The sequence below is a fragment of the Phoca vitulina genome, unplaced genomic scaffold, assembly GCF_004348235.1.
Source record: "Phoca vitulina isolate PV1807 unplaced genomic scaffold, GSC_HSeal_1.0 scaffold53, whole genome shotgun sequence".
Taxonomy (NCBI): domain Eukaryota; kingdom Metazoa; phylum Chordata; class Mammalia; order Carnivora; family Phocidae; genus Phoca; species Phoca vitulina.
This window is the reverse complement of record NW_022589756.1, coordinates 8,673,394-8,692,131: the sequence shown is the minus strand read 5'-3', so window position 1 is coordinate 8,692,131 and position 18,738 is coordinate 8,673,394. Positions and strand designations below refer to the sequence as shown.

The following is an 18,738-nucleotide window of genomic DNA, read 5'->3' as shown; positions in this document are numbered from 1 at the left end:
GAAGCATCTGAAACATAACATTACTTTAAGAGAAGTAAAGCAATACAACAATGGTCAAAGAAAATAAACAGGAATTACACGCATACCTCATTTTATTTTGCTCATTTAATTGCACTTCACAGATACTGTGTTTTTTACAAGGGGAAGGTTTGTGGCAACCTGAGTCGAACAAGTCTTTCTGCCATTTTTCCAACATTTGCTCACTTCATGTGTCTATGTCACATTTGTTAATTCTCAAAATACTTCAAACATTTTCATCATTATTTTATTTGTTAGGGTGATCTGTGATCAGTTGATGTTACTACTATAATTACTCTGGGGCATCACCAAACCGTGCCCAGCTAAGACGGCAAACTTAATAGATAAATGTGGTGTGTGTTCTGACTTCTCCACCTATGCTGTTCCCTTGTCTTTCCCTCTCCTCGGGCCTCCCTATTCCGAGACACAACAATACTGAAATTACGCCATTTAATAACCCTACAGTGGCCCGTAAGTGTTCAAGTGATAGGAAGAGTCACATGTCTCTCACTTAAAATCAAAAGCCAGGAATGATTAGCTTAGTAAGGAAGGCATGCTGAAAGCTGAGATAGGCCAAAAGCAAGGCCCCTTGTGCCAAATGGCCAAGTTGTAAATGCAAAGAAAAAATTCTTAAAGGAAATTAAAAGTCTTCACACAAATGATAAGAAAACAAAATAGCCTTATTGCTGATATAGATGGAGCAAGTGGTGTGGATAGAAGATCAAACAAGCCATGTAACATTCTGTTAAACCAAAGCCTAATCCAGAGCAAGGCCCTAACGGTCTTCAATTCTGTGAAGGCTGAGAGAGGCAAGGAAGCTGCAGAAGAAAAGTCTGAAGCTAGCAGAGGCTGGTTCCTGAGGTTTAAGGAAATAAGCCATCCCTATAACATCAAAGTGCAAGGTAAAACAGCAAGTGTTGCTGTAGAAGCTGCAGCAAGTTATCCAGAAGATCTAGCTCAGATAGTTAATGAAGGTGGCTAAGCTAAACAACAGATTTTTAATGTAGATGAAATAGCTGCCTATTGAAAGATGTCATCTAGGACTTCCATAACTAGAGAAGAGAAGTCAATGCCTGCCTTCAAAGCTTCAAAGGACAGACTCTCTTGTTAGGAGCCAATGCAGCTAGGCTGAAGTCAATGCTCAATTATCACTGTGAAAATCCTAGGGCCCTTAAGAATTGGGCTAGATTTATTCTGCCTGTGCTCCATAATTGGAAAAAAGCCTAGATGACAGCACATCTGTTTCCAACACGGTTTACTGAATATTCTAAGCACACTGTTGAGACCTACTGCTCAGAAGAAAAGACTCCTTTCAAAATATTACTGCTCATTGACAATGCACCTGGTCACCCCTGACCAAGAGCCCTGATGGAGATGGATGATAAGATTCATGTTGTTTTCATGCCTGCTAACACAACATCCATTCTGCAGCCCACAGATCAAGAAGTCATTTCAACTCTCAAGTCATATTATTTAAAAAAATATATATTTTGTGAGGCTATAGCTACCATAGATAGTGATTTCTCTGATGGATCCGGGCCAAGTAAATTGAAAATCTTCTGGAAAGGATTCACCATTCTAGGTGCCATTAAGAACATTTGTGATTCATGGGAAGATGTCAAAATATCAACATGAACAAGTCTGGGAGAATCTAATTGCAATCTTCACGGAGGACTTGGGGAGGGGGGGTTCAAGACTTCAGTGTTGGAAATAACTGCAGATGTAGTGGAAAGAGAGAACTAGAATTAGATGTGGAGCCTGAAGATGGGAGTGAACTGCTACAATCTTGTGATAAAACGTCAATGGATGAGAAATTGCTTCTTACAGATGAGCAAAGAAAGTAGTTTCTTGAGATAGAAACTACTGGCGAAGATGCTATGAAGATTGTAGAAATGACAACAAATGGGTTAGAATATTACAGAAACTTAGATGATAAAGTAGTGGCAGGATTTGAGAGGACTGACTCTAGTTTTGAAAGAAGTTCTACTGTGCATAAAATGCAATCAAACAGCATCACATGCTACAGAGAAATTGTTTATGAAAGAAAAGAGTCAACTGATGTGGCAAACTTCACTGCTGTCTTATTTTAAGAAACCGCCACAACCACCCCAGCCTTTAGGACCACCACCCTGATCCATCAGCAGCTGTCAGCACTGAGGCAAGACCTTCCACCAGCAAAAAGATTGACTTGCTGAAAACTCAGACGACAGCATATTTTAGAAATAAAGTATTTTTTTAATTAAGGCATGTACATTTTTTAGACATAATGCCATTGTACACTATTCTAATAGACTACGCTGCAGTGTAAACATAACCTTTATATGCACAGGGAAACAAAAAAAATTCATCTGACTTGCTTTATTGTGGTATTTATTGCAGTGATCTGGAACCAAACCTGCAATGTCTCTGAGGTGTGCCGATATACAAAAAGAAGGGGCCCAAATAATAAATAGTTTTAAATGATTAATTATCCTGGAAATCACAGAAACGTACATAAAACAAGATACAATGACATTTTCCACGTACAGATCAGCAAAGAATTGTAAAATTATAATATATGGTGCTAACCAGGATCAAGGATAACATTCCCACACTCTGCTGCTATGACTGAAAATTGGCACACATTCCAGAACACAATTTGGCAGTAAGTGATAAATGCCCTGAAACTGTGCGCCCAACTCTAACCCTACAATTCCACTTCCAGAAATTATTATTAGGTAAGAATCACAAATGAGAAAAAGGATTTAACGTCAAGAATATCCACACTACAACATTACAAAGTGTACCACTTAACAAAGTACTATACATCCCCGCACTGCACTAGCTACACACTGTGGCAGGTATTCTTGCTTGTATCAGTTGGAAGGTAAACAGAAAAGTAATTCGCCATTTATAACAGAAGTCTTTAAAATGTTCAGCAATTTCACTTTCTAGGAATGTATTCCGTGTGAACACAGCATTCTTTTTAATAGCATAAAGAAAAAGAAAAATTTAAATTAAATGTTCAAAATTAGAAGCATGGTTAAGTATCAAGTATGATAAAAATCCATGTCATTAAAATGACTATCAAGCTGTCGATAAGCTTTTCAATCATTTTATATAAAATTTGAAAATGTTCACAATATAATGCAAAGTGTAAAAATACAGATTCCACTACACTGGAGGGAGGGGGAAGAAAAACAGGTTTTCAAAAATAAGGTTTTCCGCTGGATTTTGCTAAAGTATCTTCCTGGAACAGTCACCTTGATGTGCAAGTGCCTAGGGTGTAAACTAATTTCTCTAAGGTTTCCGTGTCTCGAGAAAACATGGTTTTTATTTTACGCTATGAATGAGACAGAGAACTGAAGTAAAAGTGTGCTAAGTCATATATAAATCAACTTTATGACTCAGGCATCCAACTGCAACCTTCACGGGTGAATTCAAATTGAGACTCCAGTTTTGCTGTCCCTCTCTCATTACCGTCTGATTCATCAGGTCCCCTAACTTCACAATTTCTTGTCCTTCTTGACTCCTCATCCTTTTTTAAATCATAAATTAAAGGACTGAACCAAATGACCTCAAAGATCCTTTAGATTCTTGGACTCCACTGATTTACAACCAACTGGCACACAGAAAGCCCATACATATTTTACTGGGGGGTAAAATATTACCCACATGTCAACTGACGGCAGCAAGGCTCTTCCCAAGACCTTTTGTTTCATCTCCAAGATCTTAAGCATAATGCTCTCTTTGAAGGTACATCCCCTTAATTTTCCACTGAATCCATTAATAACAGGGTCCTCATCAATTACTTTCTAAGCCACAGTGCTTTTATCCTTTACACCTCCACTTCAGAGATAAAGAACTCATGCTGGGAAGGGTAAGTCAAGGCTGGAAAAAACTTCAGGATACAAAAAGATTTTATCAGTCTGGGATATCCAAGCAGATGAAATTCAATAGAGATAAAGGCAAAGTTCAGCACTAGATCCCAAAACTACATGGAAATTATGTGGTTTAACAGTAGCATACACATACACACAGAGTTGTGATTTCAGTTGACTATAATTTCAGGTAGTCAAGAATATAGGACTGCTTAGGGAAACACAGACCTTATCATCTTGCTTTTCTGCTGTCCTTTTTTTTTTTTTTTTAAACCTTGTGTCAAAATGGAAAGGAGTAAAGGTTACTCTCTTCTCTGTAAGGTGACACTGCATGCTGACTACTATAAGCTGTGCTGAGTCCACTTTAAGAGGGGCATTAACAAAGTAAATGGAGGGCAGAGGACTAAGAAGCTGGAGAGGGCATTTGAAACTGTCGAATAAGAAACATTTGAAGGAAATGGGACTATTTATCCTGTGGAACAGAAGACCTAGGAAAAGGAGAGCAATCTTAATAACTACAGAAGCCCTCAAAGTGAAGTAAATGAGTGAAGTCAGCAGGTAGAGACTTCAGCAAAATGGAGAGTATATTTACCATCTAAGGGAGATTACTACTGTTAGAAATGCGAGCTCTGTATCACTGAATCCTCTAATTTTTTTTCTCAAGAAAAGCCAGAAAGAAATTTTTATGTGAAATCTCCCCATTTCTAAAAGTCCACTCCTAATTTAAGTTTCTGCATAAGCTGGGCAGCCAAATGATACATGTGCAGGCATCATTTGACCCATGCACACCAGTTTGCAATTTGTGTCTTGGGAAAACATGATGGTTACCTTCCAACATCTGAAGAACTGTCATAGAGAAGAGGCAGAGACTTGTTTTATACTGCCCTAAAAGGTGACAATTACAGAGAGGCCAACTGCACCTCAACAAGGAAAAAGAAAACTAGTCTACAAATTCCAGTGGGCTGCCCAGGAAGGTTCATGTCATTGTACATATTCAAATGGAGACAGGTCAGTAAGTAATAGTGGCCAGATTAAGAATTCTGCACTTATTACCACTGGTCTTGATCAAATAACTAAACCTCCCTACATCTCAGTTTTCTTTCTTACCTTCCCTTCCCCTCAAAAGAAGAAATAGTGTTAACATTTAGCCTCCTATCTCTCAGAGTTACTGTAAAGATCAAAACCCATGTAACAAAGAAATATATGAAAGTACTGTATGATGGCAAAGAACTACAGTAATTAAGACATTATTGGGGCGCCTGGGTGGCGCAGTCGTTAAGTGTCTGCCTTCGGCTCAGGTCATGATCCCAGGGTCCTGGGATCGAGCCCCACGTCGGGCTCCCTGCTCAGCAGAGAGCCTGCTTCTCCCTCTCCCACTCCCCTGCTTGTGTTCCCTCTCGCTGTCTCTCTCTGTCAAATAAATAAATAAATAAAATATTTTAAAAAAAAAGACGTTATTGTAACCTGCCATCATAAGGTATTTATGTATTTCTTTTATTATACAAGCTAAGGCTATATTCCCAATCTAATTCATTTCCTCCCACAGAATATCAAACATTTGTTGAAAAAATGTTTAAAATATGTTAAATGTTGGAGAACAAGGTTAAAATGATAACAATATAAGAAGACAGGATAACAGAGAAAACAGTCACCAAAGCAAACATCCAGGATGGTAATCATTAACATCACTGACCAGTCTAAAAGGTATTGCACAGAAGTGGAGGAATTCACAAAAGTAAGGTCATGTGTATGAGGGACTGATGCACTAGGGCAGGCATTGGTCAACTACAGCCAGCTGCCTGGTTTGTAAATAAAGTTACACTGGAACACAGCCTTGCTCATTCAGTTATGGATTATATGTAAGTACTACTGTATGTACTTATTGTATATATGTATTATGTATATGCTGCTTTCGCTCTACAACAGCAGAGCTAAATAGCTGCAAAACCTAAAATAGTTATTATTTGGTCCTTTACAGAAAAAGTTTACCTACTTTTCTGTAAAAGCACTCTTAGGTTACAAACCACACAGGTGGCTGAATGCTGAGATAGTTCATCTTCCTATGGCTCCCTCCCTAGGATTTTACTGGGTCATTTTGATGCATGTGAGCAAAATCCCACACTAAACATTATGGTCTGAGTGTAGAGGAAGTAAATGTGCGCTAAATAGAGACTCCATATTCCTCTTACACACTCAAGATTATAAAATGTTTAATACTGCCTCTCTTCCACCTAGTAACATCACCAAAGATATGTGAAAAATTCCCAATGTACAAGGAGTGTGGGACTGGCTCAGGCAGGAAAAGATCATGCTTATAGGTGAACCTACCTCTGTCCCTCTTAAGTTCTCAAACTCACATGTGTCTGAGCTCCAATATTTTCATGAAACATACATATGCGTGAAAAATCCTCTTTCCTCTTAGTTATCCGATCATTACAGGTTTTCAAAAGGGTTACTGAAATTTAAGAGGGAATAAAAATAAAATGGAAATAAATATGCTAACAGAAGTTTTCTGATATAAACTTAATATCCAGCAGAAATAAGTGCACAGTTTTAGGACTTTATGAAAGATTCACATTCCCTGCCTCACTCTGAAGTTATCACATGCAGAGTCACTCAAATCTCTACCAACAGTAGATCTAGAGGGATCTTCATTTTCCTAATACCTGACTCTACTTTTCAGGCACTATTTCCAACCCTCCTCCAGGGCATTATTTGCCGGTCTCACCTCTGATAGGGACCAGACACACACACAGCCCTGCCACCACCTCACTCCTGCACCACCCCTCAATGACTTTTCACTCAACAGATAGCCTAGTGCCCAGAGGGAAAGGGCATGTCCTTATCTAATCCCCACATTCTCTGACAGCTTCCAACCATCCTTTGAACCTTCCACTGTGTCCTAGAAGTCCACTACTCAGGCTTAATCCCTACCTATTTCTCTCTAACCTGTTCATTTAAAGTCTTTTTACTCATAGGTTAAAACTCTGAGGCCTAATCATTAAAAGATTCAAACTACACGCCAAACACTTAATGCCAGTTTTTTCCCTAGAAAATGGAGACAAATATGAAGGAATGAAGACACACTCTTGACAATCATTTGGTTAGGAGGCATGCCCCCTGAGAGCACTGACCATATCTTAGGTATTAAATAAATGTTTCAAGATTCCAATGATCCACAATTCTAATTTTCCTCTAGAAAGCATTTTAGCGAGTTTCCCACACACTTATGAGTACTTATGATTCCTCAGGCTCCCCCAGGGGTGGAAGATCAGGAAATTCCCACAGGATAAGGTATTTTTAACTCACCAAATTAGAGTTTTAGATGACAGCCTTTCCTTCATCAGGAAATATTTAAAAGTCCCCCTGCTAAATAAGTTGTTGAGAATGCTTACCTTCACTCAAGACTATCAAGGCCCTACAGGTTACTATCCCAGGAACTCCGGATATACCGTATAATAACTGTAGATAGAGTGCAAGACTAATCTTGAGCAAAACAGGGGAAAATGCAGATAGTCTCCATGACCGCAACACACAAAGATCTTTTTAAAACAAAAGAAAACATGGGGAGCCCAGCCTTCAAAACTGAAGCTACCTAATTAGAGAGAAAAAAGGACAAAGTGAGGGGAAGAACTACTAAAGACACCTCTTAAGTAATCACATATGGGAAAAAAAATGGACATATGTTGTTCTGCATTTCCTCCTCCTCCTCCATAGGAGTTGAACTAAGAGGACTTGACGAAGCCCTTAGAATTTTTTAAAAGGAAAGAAAAGAAGTCCAGATCCACCAAATTCAAGTCTTTTGAGAGCTACAGATATACAAAGTGGAACTGAACCACTGGCTCAATGTGGAGAAGAGAGAAACACACTATCTGCAGTCTGGCAGCCCTGCCTGATCTTCAAAGGGCTCGGGATTTGTCCTCTCCCCTGCAGCGCGCGGGTCGGGTCACCCGGCTAAGATTTCAGTAGTGTAGACAAGCACTCCGCAACCCCTCTCCTGTCCAGGCAGCACTAGGCCCATCGCTACAGAGCTGGACCTGTGCTCCAAGAGTCCCAGATGCAGAGAACAGTGGCACCTGGACCCTCGGACAGGAAGTGGCTATTCTGATTGCGGGCTTACGATCAAAGGAGGTGAACCCCGTGAAAAGCACCAAAGGAGGAGCAGCTGCAGGCAACTGTGTCTGAACGCAGCGCAAAGCAGATGGTGGGAGTGTGTGCACGGGGAACATGGGAGGGGGGCAGACCTGGGCAGCCCCTTCGTCGACAGATGCTCTTACCCAAGCACCTGGACAAACACAGGGGGCAAAAGAAAGGTGGAAGGCTTAGGCAGCAGAAGAGGATGCACAGTTGAAGCCGAGCTTCCAGAAAAAGAGGTGGAGGTGGGTACGCGGCAACCCGAACTGGGGCTACAAGGGACGCCGGGGAGAAGGGAGGGTCGTGTTGGGAGCCCCCGGAGCCCGGTTACCCCTCCTCGCTGGTGGCCAAGGCCCTGGACGTCCTCTCCCCAAGCCCCCGAGACGGCTGGGAAGGCCTACTCCGAGGCTGCACGCCCCTGCCGCGCAGGGCTGCAGCCTCCCCCGGGCTCCCGCGGCCCCGGCACTGCGAGACCCGGTCCCTCCCACCCTCCCGCCCGGTGCCCAGCGCTCGGGGCCAGCCCCCGATCCCTACCACGAGCGCTTCCGGGCCGCCGCCCCCGGCTGCTCGGAGCTCCAGCCGCCGCCGCCGCCAGGAGTCCGACAGGCTTCCAGTTCAGGGACGAGCCGCCGCCGCCTGCGCGAAACTCGGGTACCCAAGAGCCGCTCTCGCCGCCTGCCGCCCGCCTTCCAGGCCGCGCCGGATCCCCCGCTCCCCCTGCCGGCGAGCAGCCATTTCCGACAAGCGACTGCGGAACTTGCCGAAGTGCGCGGGGCCGGAAATGGCCGAACCTGGGCGCTCACGAGCCCAGGAGGCGTGGAGAGGAGGGGCGGTCGCGACTTTCCGGACAGCGCCCGAAGGGCCGCGGAGGCCTCGGGCTGCGCCGCGGGACTCGCCTGAGTCCGGGAGCGGCGGCGGCGGCGCCGGGGATTGTGGGAAACGCGCGGCGAAAGCGAGGACGAGGGCGGCTGGCAGGGCGAGCGGGAAGAAAGGGCGCGGTGGGCCCCGCTGAGCCCTCAGGCCAGCGCCCTACAAATGCCCCGCGCCCTTGAGAAAAACCTACCTAGGGAGTGCGGAGAGAGTGTCTCCGACAGTTCTGGAACGGGTTCCGACTCCGAGAGCCTCAGCCGCTTCGAGCGGGCCCGGTGAAACCAAGTCCAAAAATAAACCCATATCGGTAGAAAAGGCCTTCCTAAAAGAGCTGACCGTCGCCAGCAATGGTCTGGAGTTTTGAAAACACTTTGAATATAACAACAAAGAAAAGGCCAGGCAGCTTGGATGCTTAACAAAACAACAAAAACCCCCGGGGCTTTACAAAAACAATAGCTTAATCCAGTCGTGTGGCAAGATCAACCAAAACTAGGAGGAAAAAGCAATACCGTTTGAAATACTGAAGAGCCGATCCCTGTGAACCTAAAAGGGCACCTATTCCACAGTCCTAAAAGACACTCCTCACACCTGCAAAGTCAGGACGAGACTTTTTGGCTAACTGAAACAATGCGGGGTGGGCGAAGGAACTCTACCAATCCTAAAAGACACACCTGACCATTATATTTAACTCAGGAAGGAGTTTAAACGTTACTTAAGATCTATAAATGCAATAGAATCCAAGATCAAATTTGCTTCGGTATTTTCTTAACGTGTTTTTAATCCCCAAATGAGCAGGGCTTCTACTCCAGGGTTTCCTGAGTAGGGAACCCGAACCACACCAGAACCTGGAGTAGCTGCGGAGGGCCAGGGGCCGGCTCCTATCCCTGTCCGTGGGTGGTCTGGCACTCTGGCCGAACTGCACCCCCCGCCCCCGAGACCGCTCCACAGCTGCCATATCCCACCCGTACACCCTTCCTGGGGGAGCCCAGGCCCACGCGCTAGCTAGGAGGCCGAGAAAACACTGAAGATTGATTAGTTTCCCACAGGGGACGGTCTGAGCTCAGGATTCCATCCGCAAAACAAAACTTTTAAAAACTTAGCAAACTGTTTTCCAGAACACACCTTTCATCCCTCTTTCTGATCCTCCTTTTTCTTCTTTCCTGACACCTCCTTACTCACCCCTATTTCCCTTTCTCCTCATACCTCACTGTTTTCCTCACCTTTATTACTTTATGGTAATAATTTATCTCTATGAACAAATATTCAAAGTCCTACCACCGTCATGTATGTACAAAAACCTTACTAACTTTTACCGGTGTGTTCAAGAAAGGGGCGGGGCGGTGGGGGCGGGGAGAAGCAAATTTTTAAAAATCAGAAACATTCCAGGAAATGAAAATGAGGAAGACTTGCCCAAATACCCTGAATAATCTAAAGCTGTCTTTTTTCCTTTCTCTCTCTCTCTCTCTCTCTCTTTTTAAACAGCTCATCTTCCTGGCTCTCCTCCAGGGCTCCGTGGCAGCAGGCAGAAGTCTGGCAGTGTGGGAGGAGACACACAGAAGCCCAGAAGCCACGGTAAGAATTAGAAGGTATTGGTTCATCTCCACAGTGACAAGAGAGGACCTGCAGATAGCTGCTACCTGGAGGACTCAGCCTAAATATCTCCTTACACATCTGAGTGACTTAACACATTGTTGCCCCTATGGTTGATTTCTTTGATGCTTCAGATAGTCAAGCTTTAAAAAGAAAAAGGATACCCAACCAAAATTTGGTGTATCCTTGACTTCACTGGAGCCCTGGGTGCTAACCATCCTCTTCCTTTGGATCTTTTGAGCCTGTCCTCTCTTGCTTCTCCTTCTTCCTCTCAAACAGTGCTAGCTCAGTCTCTTCCTCTGGCTCCTGTTCCTTCTCCTGACTCCTAAGAGGTGTTGTTCCCTGAAAAGATATGACGGGCTACTTTCTGATTCCTCTCCACACTCTCTTTGTTGCCAGTGTCAACAGCTCCCTTGCATCATGTGCATGTACCTCTAAGCAGATTCCTCCCTACAGCACTCTGGTCCCTGTCTTCAAGCTGCATTCCAGACATCAGCACACCATCATCATCATCATCATCCTATTAATACATATTTTATGAATACTTAATTGCCAAGCAATAAGCTAAACCCTTTATAGGCATTGTCTCATTTTAACCCTTATCAATGTATAGATGGGGAGCTGAGACTTAAAGAAGCCAAATAAATAAGATGCCAAAGATCACAGAGTGGGATGCAAAGTACAAATGGAACTCCAAGTCCTCTGGACTCCAAAGCCAGTATTCTTGACCAGAACAATCTGATTGTCTCACCAGGACTTTAAACTTAATATATCCCACGCTGAACTCATCTTTACTCCCTCGCCTTTGCTCTCCTCAAATGTCCTTATTTGTAATGGTGTTACCATTACCTGTCCTAACATAAAAACTCAAAACCTGGCACCATCTTGATTTCTCTCTTTACCCTCATGTTAAATCAATTTCTAAGACTTAACAATTTCACCTACAGGCTCTCTACCACCTCTTCTCTGCAGTCCCACACTTTGTTCCCTGATCCAAGTCCTGTTGTCTTAACTCTGCAGTTTCTGGCTTGGAAATACAATCACATTCACAGTGGCTGTCCTGAAAAAAGAAAGCTAAGACAATAGGATATACAGTGACGCTAGTCTTCACTGATCTCCCCATATTGTGACGTTTTACAGCATTTATTGTCTCTACTTTGCATTTTGGAACTCAATCAAATAGTTTTGCATTGTTATTTAACTGTCATGTATGCAGATATTTATATGCTTCAAGGAACCCAGGGTGCCTTTGGTACCAAACAGCAGGAGCCTATGGGTCTTCTCTCTAGAGCACAGTCATATGGAGTCTGCAGTGCCCAGTCTCCCTCTTTTCGTTCCAGATTTTAAATTCCTGGAAAAGAGACACAATTGTCCTGGCCTGGGTCCTGTGCTGACCCCTTGATCAATCAGCTTTGGCTAAGCAGCAGGTCAGCCTTGTCTAAATACAGCAATTAGAGCCTCTCCTATAAATAGGGCATGTTTTCAGAAAAGGAAAAGGCATACACCATTGTTTACTTGTTTATTCATTCATTCCATCAACAAATAGTTGAGCACCCTCTCAAAATATATGCAGGGTTTTTTGCATGTATGCAAAATGTTTAAAACATAACCCTACCCTCACACTATGAAACTCATAACATAAAAAGATAAGAAATTGCTGGAGTGGTGGGGGTTGGGAGGGATGGGGTGGCTGGGTGATAGACATCGGGGAGGGTATGTGCTATGGTGAGCACTGTGAATTGTGCAAGACTGTTGAATCACAGATCTGTACCTCTGAAACAAATAATACCTTATATGTTAAAAAAAGAAGAAGAAGAAGAAGAAGATAGCAGGAGGGGAAGAATGAAGGGGGGGAAATCGGAGGGGGAGACGAACCATGAGAGACTATGGACTCTGAGAAACAAACTGAGGGTTCTAGAGGGGAGGGGGCTGGGGGGATGGGTTAGCCTGGTGATGGGTATTAAAGAGGGCACGTTCTGCATGGAGCACTGGGTGATATACGCAAACATTGAATCATGGAACACTACATCAAAAACTAATGATGTAATGTATGGTGATTAACATAACATAAAAAAAAAAAAAAGAAATCACCAGATAAAAAGCATAACAATATTCACCTGGAAGAGACCCTCGATTCAATTATATGTGATGGAAAATAATTCAGCACACCCTGCATGAGCCTGTGGTGGTAAAAGGAATCAGTAATAATGTGTGCATGGTCAACAAAACAAATTCACAACAACACCATGAGGAATAGAAACAGAAAACAACCTACACGTCCATCAGTGATAGACTAGATCAACAAAGTAGTGTATTCACCCAAATGAATACTTTACAGCAAGGAGAATGCCCTACAAATATATACAATACTGATGAATCTCATAAACAATGTTTTGTTTTGTTTTGTTTTTAAGATTCGTGCACAGTTTGGGGCACCTGGGTGGCTCAGTCGTTAAGTGTCTGCCTTCGGCTCAGGTCATGATCCCAGGGTGCTGGGATCGAGCCCCACATCGGGCTCCCTGCTAAGCGGGAAGCCTGCTTCTCCCTCTCCAACTCCCCCTGCTTGTGCGCTTTCTCTCTCTCTCTCTCTCTCTCTCACTGTCTCTGTCAAATAAATAAATAAAATCTTAAAAAAAAAAAAAGATTTGTGCACAGTTTTTTTTTTTTTTCTCTTCATTTCTTTAGGAAAAACATTCAGAGTTCAATTGCTAGGTTGTGTGGTATTTGCATGTTTATTTTTTTGTGTTTTTTTTTCAGTGCAAAAGGTGTTGTTTTTTTTAATTATTATGTTATGTTAATCACCATACATTACATCATTAGTTTTTGATGTAGTGTTCCATGATTCATTGTTTGCGTATAACACCCAGGGCTCCATGCAGAACGTGCCCTCTTTAATACCCATCACCAGGCTAACCCATCCCCCCACCCCCCTCCCATCTAGAACCCTCAGTTTGTTTCTCAAAGTCCATAGTCTCTCATGGTTCGTTTCCCCCTCCGATTTCCCCCCCTTCATTCTTCCCCTCCTGCTATCTTCTCCTTTTTTTTTTTAACATATAATGTATTATTTATCTCACAAACAATGTTAAGCAAAAGAAGCCAGACATGAAAAAGTACATAGGCTATGATTCCATTTGTACAAAGTATCAAAACTGGCAAAACTAATCTACCTGTAAGGAGCAGTGACCAGAGGGGAGCAAAAGGGGCTACATGCGTGCTGGTCACGCTCTGTTTCTTGAGCTGCATGCTGATTACACTGGTTATCAGTTTATCAAAATTCATCAAGTTGTACACTTATGTTAGTGTCCTTTTCTATAGGTATATTATCTTCCATAAAAAGATTTTTCAAATAAGTAATTCATGCTCAAAACGAGGAGCCTTTAGGCACTCTGGAACATTGTCACTATGAATATCCTAGCATTGCCAATTATCACCACCCCGCCCCCACCATTACACCACCTCCTTAGAGACCCCAAGCCACTCTCAGCCTTTGGAAATAGCCACCATTCTTATCGCAAGGCTTCATCCCTTCCAGCCCCAGCTGATTGGACTTCTTCTTATCTAGAAACTTGGGAGCAGAAGTCAGGTGGTAAGAGTGCTTCATCTAATAAATTGTATGGATTTGGAGGAAAGAATTTCTGGATATAGGCAAGTGATAGGCCAAGAACACTGGTCTGCAGAAAATAGAGCCAACATACAGAGGGAAGCTAGCAAGCCTGTGGGAGATGGAGGGAGAAGCCTCAGAGGCTGCTCACTTTCCAGTTCTGGTCACATATATCCCAGCTGTCACTGGGTATCCGTGGGATTGCTCACGTAGCTTTACTATTAAGAAAAGAAAAGAAAGAAAAGAAAACCTTACTTATTTAAGCTAGTGTGAATACATTTCTGTTTGTGGAATGTATTATCTCATTTAGTTCTTCTAACAACGCTGCATAGTAAGTACCGTTACGATTCCCATTTCACAACTGAGAAAACTGAAGCCCAGAAAGGTTATGTAACTCGTCCAAATCACACAGTTGGTCACTGGTGGTGCCAGGATTTGGACCCAAGTAGTCTGACTCTGGAGCCTGAAATCTAACTATACTATACTGCAGTGCAAGAGAAATGCTGAAAATGACAATGTGAATTGTATGTTGCATTAATGGATTTAACGGAAGCCTCTGATTCTGTTAAATGAGTTCAAACGTAGAAATGGTACAAAGATTGAAAGACTGGCTGCCTAAGAAGTTGGTATTTATTTCTTTCACAAGGGAATTATACTTTGAGTCGTACATGTTAGGGAGAAAATGCATGTAGTGTGACAGATTATACTAATGAGACTGTGATGTTATACCAGGAAATTTATTTTATAGATTTCAGTAGAGAACTCCCTTAGAAGATCCCCGCTGATTACCTATTTTTCCCAAAATGTTAATCTCCAGGAGAAGGGAGGTTTACTCTTATGGAAAGAGAAATCGATAAAAGTTAACTTCAAGTCTTAGAGGGAGAGATACGCCGGTGGTCACTTTCCATGATGATGACTGCCAGACCCACAATCCACTCAGCAAGGCTTCCAGATCAATCACCAGCAAGCCATTGGTGACCCCCAGCAACCTTCAAAAGGTATGATTCAGGAATTATCAGTGAGTTTAAGTCAGATAAGAACTTGTTCTATCTGTAGTGCTTTGATTTTAAAGGAAAGTGCTGACAGCCACTATTCAAGATCTTTTCTATATATAAATGATTGAGCAATTTTGTGGTTTATAATTAGAACAATGCATGACAATTTCTAGATTGGAGTTCCAAGGTTACTCTTTTCTTTGGTCCATCAATGCTAAAAAGACGAAAGGTCATCTTCTGAGGCTCCATGGATAGCACTCACCAGCCTGCTAAGTGGCTAACTCTGAAAGTCCTGGCTTTGATGTTATCCTTTAAAAGAGGCTGTCTTTTATCTGGCAAAACCTGGAATAGTTTTGATGGTTTGCAAATAGATTGTACTAAGAACACTCAGTTAACATAACCTCTAAGACAGAGCACACATTATTGTCAAAAAAAGGATTTGTTGGGGCGCCTGGGTGGCTCAGTCAGTTAAGCGCCTGCCTTTGGTTCAGGTCATGATCCTGGGGTCCTGGCTCCCTGCTTCCCTGCTCCACAGGGAGCCTGATTTTCCCTCTCCCCCCTGTTTATGCTCTCTCTCTCTTTCAAATAAATAAATAAAATCTTTTTTTAAAAAAAGGATTTAACTCCTTGCCTCATGTCATAGTACTCACTACCTTGTATGTGGCTGTGAAAAAGAAATTTTGTACTAGTTTCACATTCATTAGGAAGCTTAGCCTGGCTCAAACCTGTTATCTACATAAGACACGTAATCTGTAATGACCAGTTAACATTCTCAAAATTAGCTATCATCCCTAAAATATAATGTATCTGTCTCTAAGGTCCCTTCTTCCTCAAGTGCTGTCTCCTTTGTGACTTCTTATTCTCTCCCCACCATGTCAGCATAGCTTTGCAGGGGCAGTCATGTTTGATGGTCGGTAGATAACAAAATGTCATCAAAATGTCCTAAGCTTGCTCCTGGAAGTTCCAAATAATGGTACATATGTTCCCGCATGGCAAAAATACAGGCACCTAACATTTACCCTAACTTATGCCAGTGAGTAGCAAAAATGTGCTCAGTTAGACACAACATGCCACAACACGGCATGTCTGAGTGTCTGCAGAATTTAGCATGAGAGTTGTAACCAGAAAAAAAAGAAGAAAAATTAGGGAGAGCATTGACAGCTGAGTTCCAATGTCTCACTCTATGCAGCTCTATGACTTCAGGATTGTCCTTATACCAAAAAAGCTACCCATAGATTCAAAAAATCAAATGCTCGCTACTTTCACTTAAAAATACCTCAAGTAAACAAAGCACTCCAATTGAAAATTGGCAAAATGTCATAGAAGTACTTACAGAACATCAATTTCTTAGTTAACCAATTTGGTTATAAAATCAAAACTGAAAGCATAATTTATAAAAGTAATAATGCTAAAAAAAACTTTGTAAAACTTTAAAAATATATATATAACTTGGTAATAACATGGAGTTCATGTATATTTGAAAAAAAAAAAAAACAACCAAAAACAGTAGTTTCTACCAGATTATCAAGAGAAAAATGTGTAGGTTTTAGGGGCGCCTGGGTGGCTCAGTCGTTAAGCGTCTGCCTTTGGCTCAGGTCATGATCCCAGGGTTCTGGGATCGAGCCCCGCGTTGGGCTCCCTGCTCCGCAGGAAGCCTGCTTCTCCCTCTCCCACTCCCCCTGCTTGTGTTCCCTCTCTTGCTGTCTCTCTCACTGTCAAATAAATAAATAAAATCTTAAAAAAAAAAAAAAGAAAAATGTGTAGGTTTTAAACCAACTCATGAATGTTTACAGTAAGATTTTATTGAAGAGAAAGTTTTTCACTATTTTCCTAAATATTGCTCAAGTTTAATTCTCAACCTAAATGAGAAGACCATGATTCTAGTGGGATCCAGTCAATGCCAGAACAAGCTAATCATTGATCCCTTCCTCAGTCCATGCCTTCAGCCTTGCAAACACTATGCCATAGGTCAAAAATGAAACCAAATGAAAATGGTTTATTTCTACAAATCCATCAATTCTGGGGGCCACAGCTAACAATCCAAAGTTCACCTCTAATGGATAGTGTCAGATATTTCATCTTTTTTATATATATTTTATTTTTAAGTAATCTCTACACCCAACAGGGGCTTGAACCCACAACCCTGAGATCAAGAGTGCTCTGCTGACTGAGCCAGTCAGTGCCCCCACATAGTTCATCTTCTGTAATAAGGGACACAAATAATAACATTGTGTGGGTTATAAAGAAATGCATACCTATAAAATGAAGAGCTGATTTTTTAGAAAAAGGATGAATGAATGTAAAATATACTAAATATGAAAATATTTTAAAAGTTCAAACATCACCATGCATTTGTATTACTTTTAGGTACATTTAAATATGCTGCAATAGTGGTCAATTTTTTTATATTTCATCTTTAATTATCTTAAATAATAAACATCTAAATATTGGTAGGAACACAAATTAACAGCAAAAAAACACAAAAACTGATAAATATTTGCCAGTTCTGTTGCTCCCTTCCAACTCACAAGCATAATTTTATAAAATTGCTATCTTTATGTATCAACCATTTCAACTTCTTTTTGAACTTACTTTGAATGGATTGTTGCGTGTTTCTACATGATTCTCATACTCATCACTAAAGGTACTAGAACATTCCATGTCTGTTCTCAGTAGTTCCTGAATGACAGTCTGTGGACCAAGATAGGATGAAATTTTTGTCAGTCCACAGTTAAATGAGAAAAGCAAAGGCAAGTTATTGAGCTTTTAATAAAGCTAAATTTATTCAATTTAAAGATTGTCCTTTATTTGGAGATTATGTCCTTTCCCCTTTCTTATGTCAAAATTCCTTTTTATAAAATAGAAGTGATGGTAAATGGCAGCTTTTTATTTATTTATTTATTTTATTTTATTTTATTTTATTTTAAGATTTTATTTATTTGAGAGAGAGGATGAGAGAGAGAGAGCACATTAAGGGGGGGGAGGGTCAGAGGGAGAAGCAGACTCCCTGTTGACAGGGAGCCCGATGCGGGACTTAATCCTGGGACTCCAGGATCATGACCTGAGCCGAAGGCAGTCGCTTAACCAACTGAGCCACCCAGGCGCCCAAATGGCAGCTTTTTAAAAATCTTCCCTACATGACAAAATCCTGAGACATATTTTAGTGCCCCCCCCACCAATTATTTGTTATTTTACCCAGTCCTAGTATTATTAAATCCAGAAGTCAACTAACTGTTGAACTACATCCCCTTCGTATGGGGTGTAGTTCGACACATTTTAAGGTATGAGCTCACACAGAGACACACACACACACACACACACACAAAATGTTTTTGCAAAGACTCCTGTGGTAACCAGCCTCCAAAATGTCCCCAGTGATCTCTGCCCCTAGTATTCACACCCTCATGTAGTCCCCTTCCATACTGTACCACAGATGATCTGTGACCAACCAAACACTGCAGAAGTGATGGTATGTCACTCCTAAGATTAAGTTACAGAAGGCATTTCAGCTTTCACTGTGGTGGTTTTCTTTCTTCGATCGCTCGCTCTGAAAGCAGCTAGAGGCCGTGTCATGAGCAACACTGTAGAGAAGCCCATGTGGTGAGGAACTGAAGCTTCCTGTCGGCAACCATGTGAATGGGATTGGAAGCAGATCCTCCAGCCCCAGTCT

The 18,738-nt window shown here is 41.9% G+C and overlaps 1 protein-coding gene across 9 annotated transcripts in view; it reads right to left on the bottom strand.

The window, feature by feature from the left end:
- EXTL3 (exostosin like glycosyltransferase 3) overlaps positions 1 to 18,738 on the bottom strand; it is a 154,831-nt gene that overhangs the window by 85,086 nt on the left and 51,007 nt on the right. For 2 of the 9 annotated variants that reach the window (XM_032388979.1, XM_032388983.1), the window contains exon 1: positions 9,076 to 9,538. The exons of 5 other annotated variants lie outside the window; for them this stretch is intronic. The gene's annotated coding sequence lies outside the window, so the exon portion shown is untranslated. Of the gene's footprint in view, positions 1 to 8,546; positions 8,992 to 9,075; positions 9,539 to 17,660; positions 17,760 to 18,738 lie in introns of those variants that run through there. 2 more of the 9 variants (XM_032388977.1, XM_032388976.1) reach the window with 2 other exon arrangements.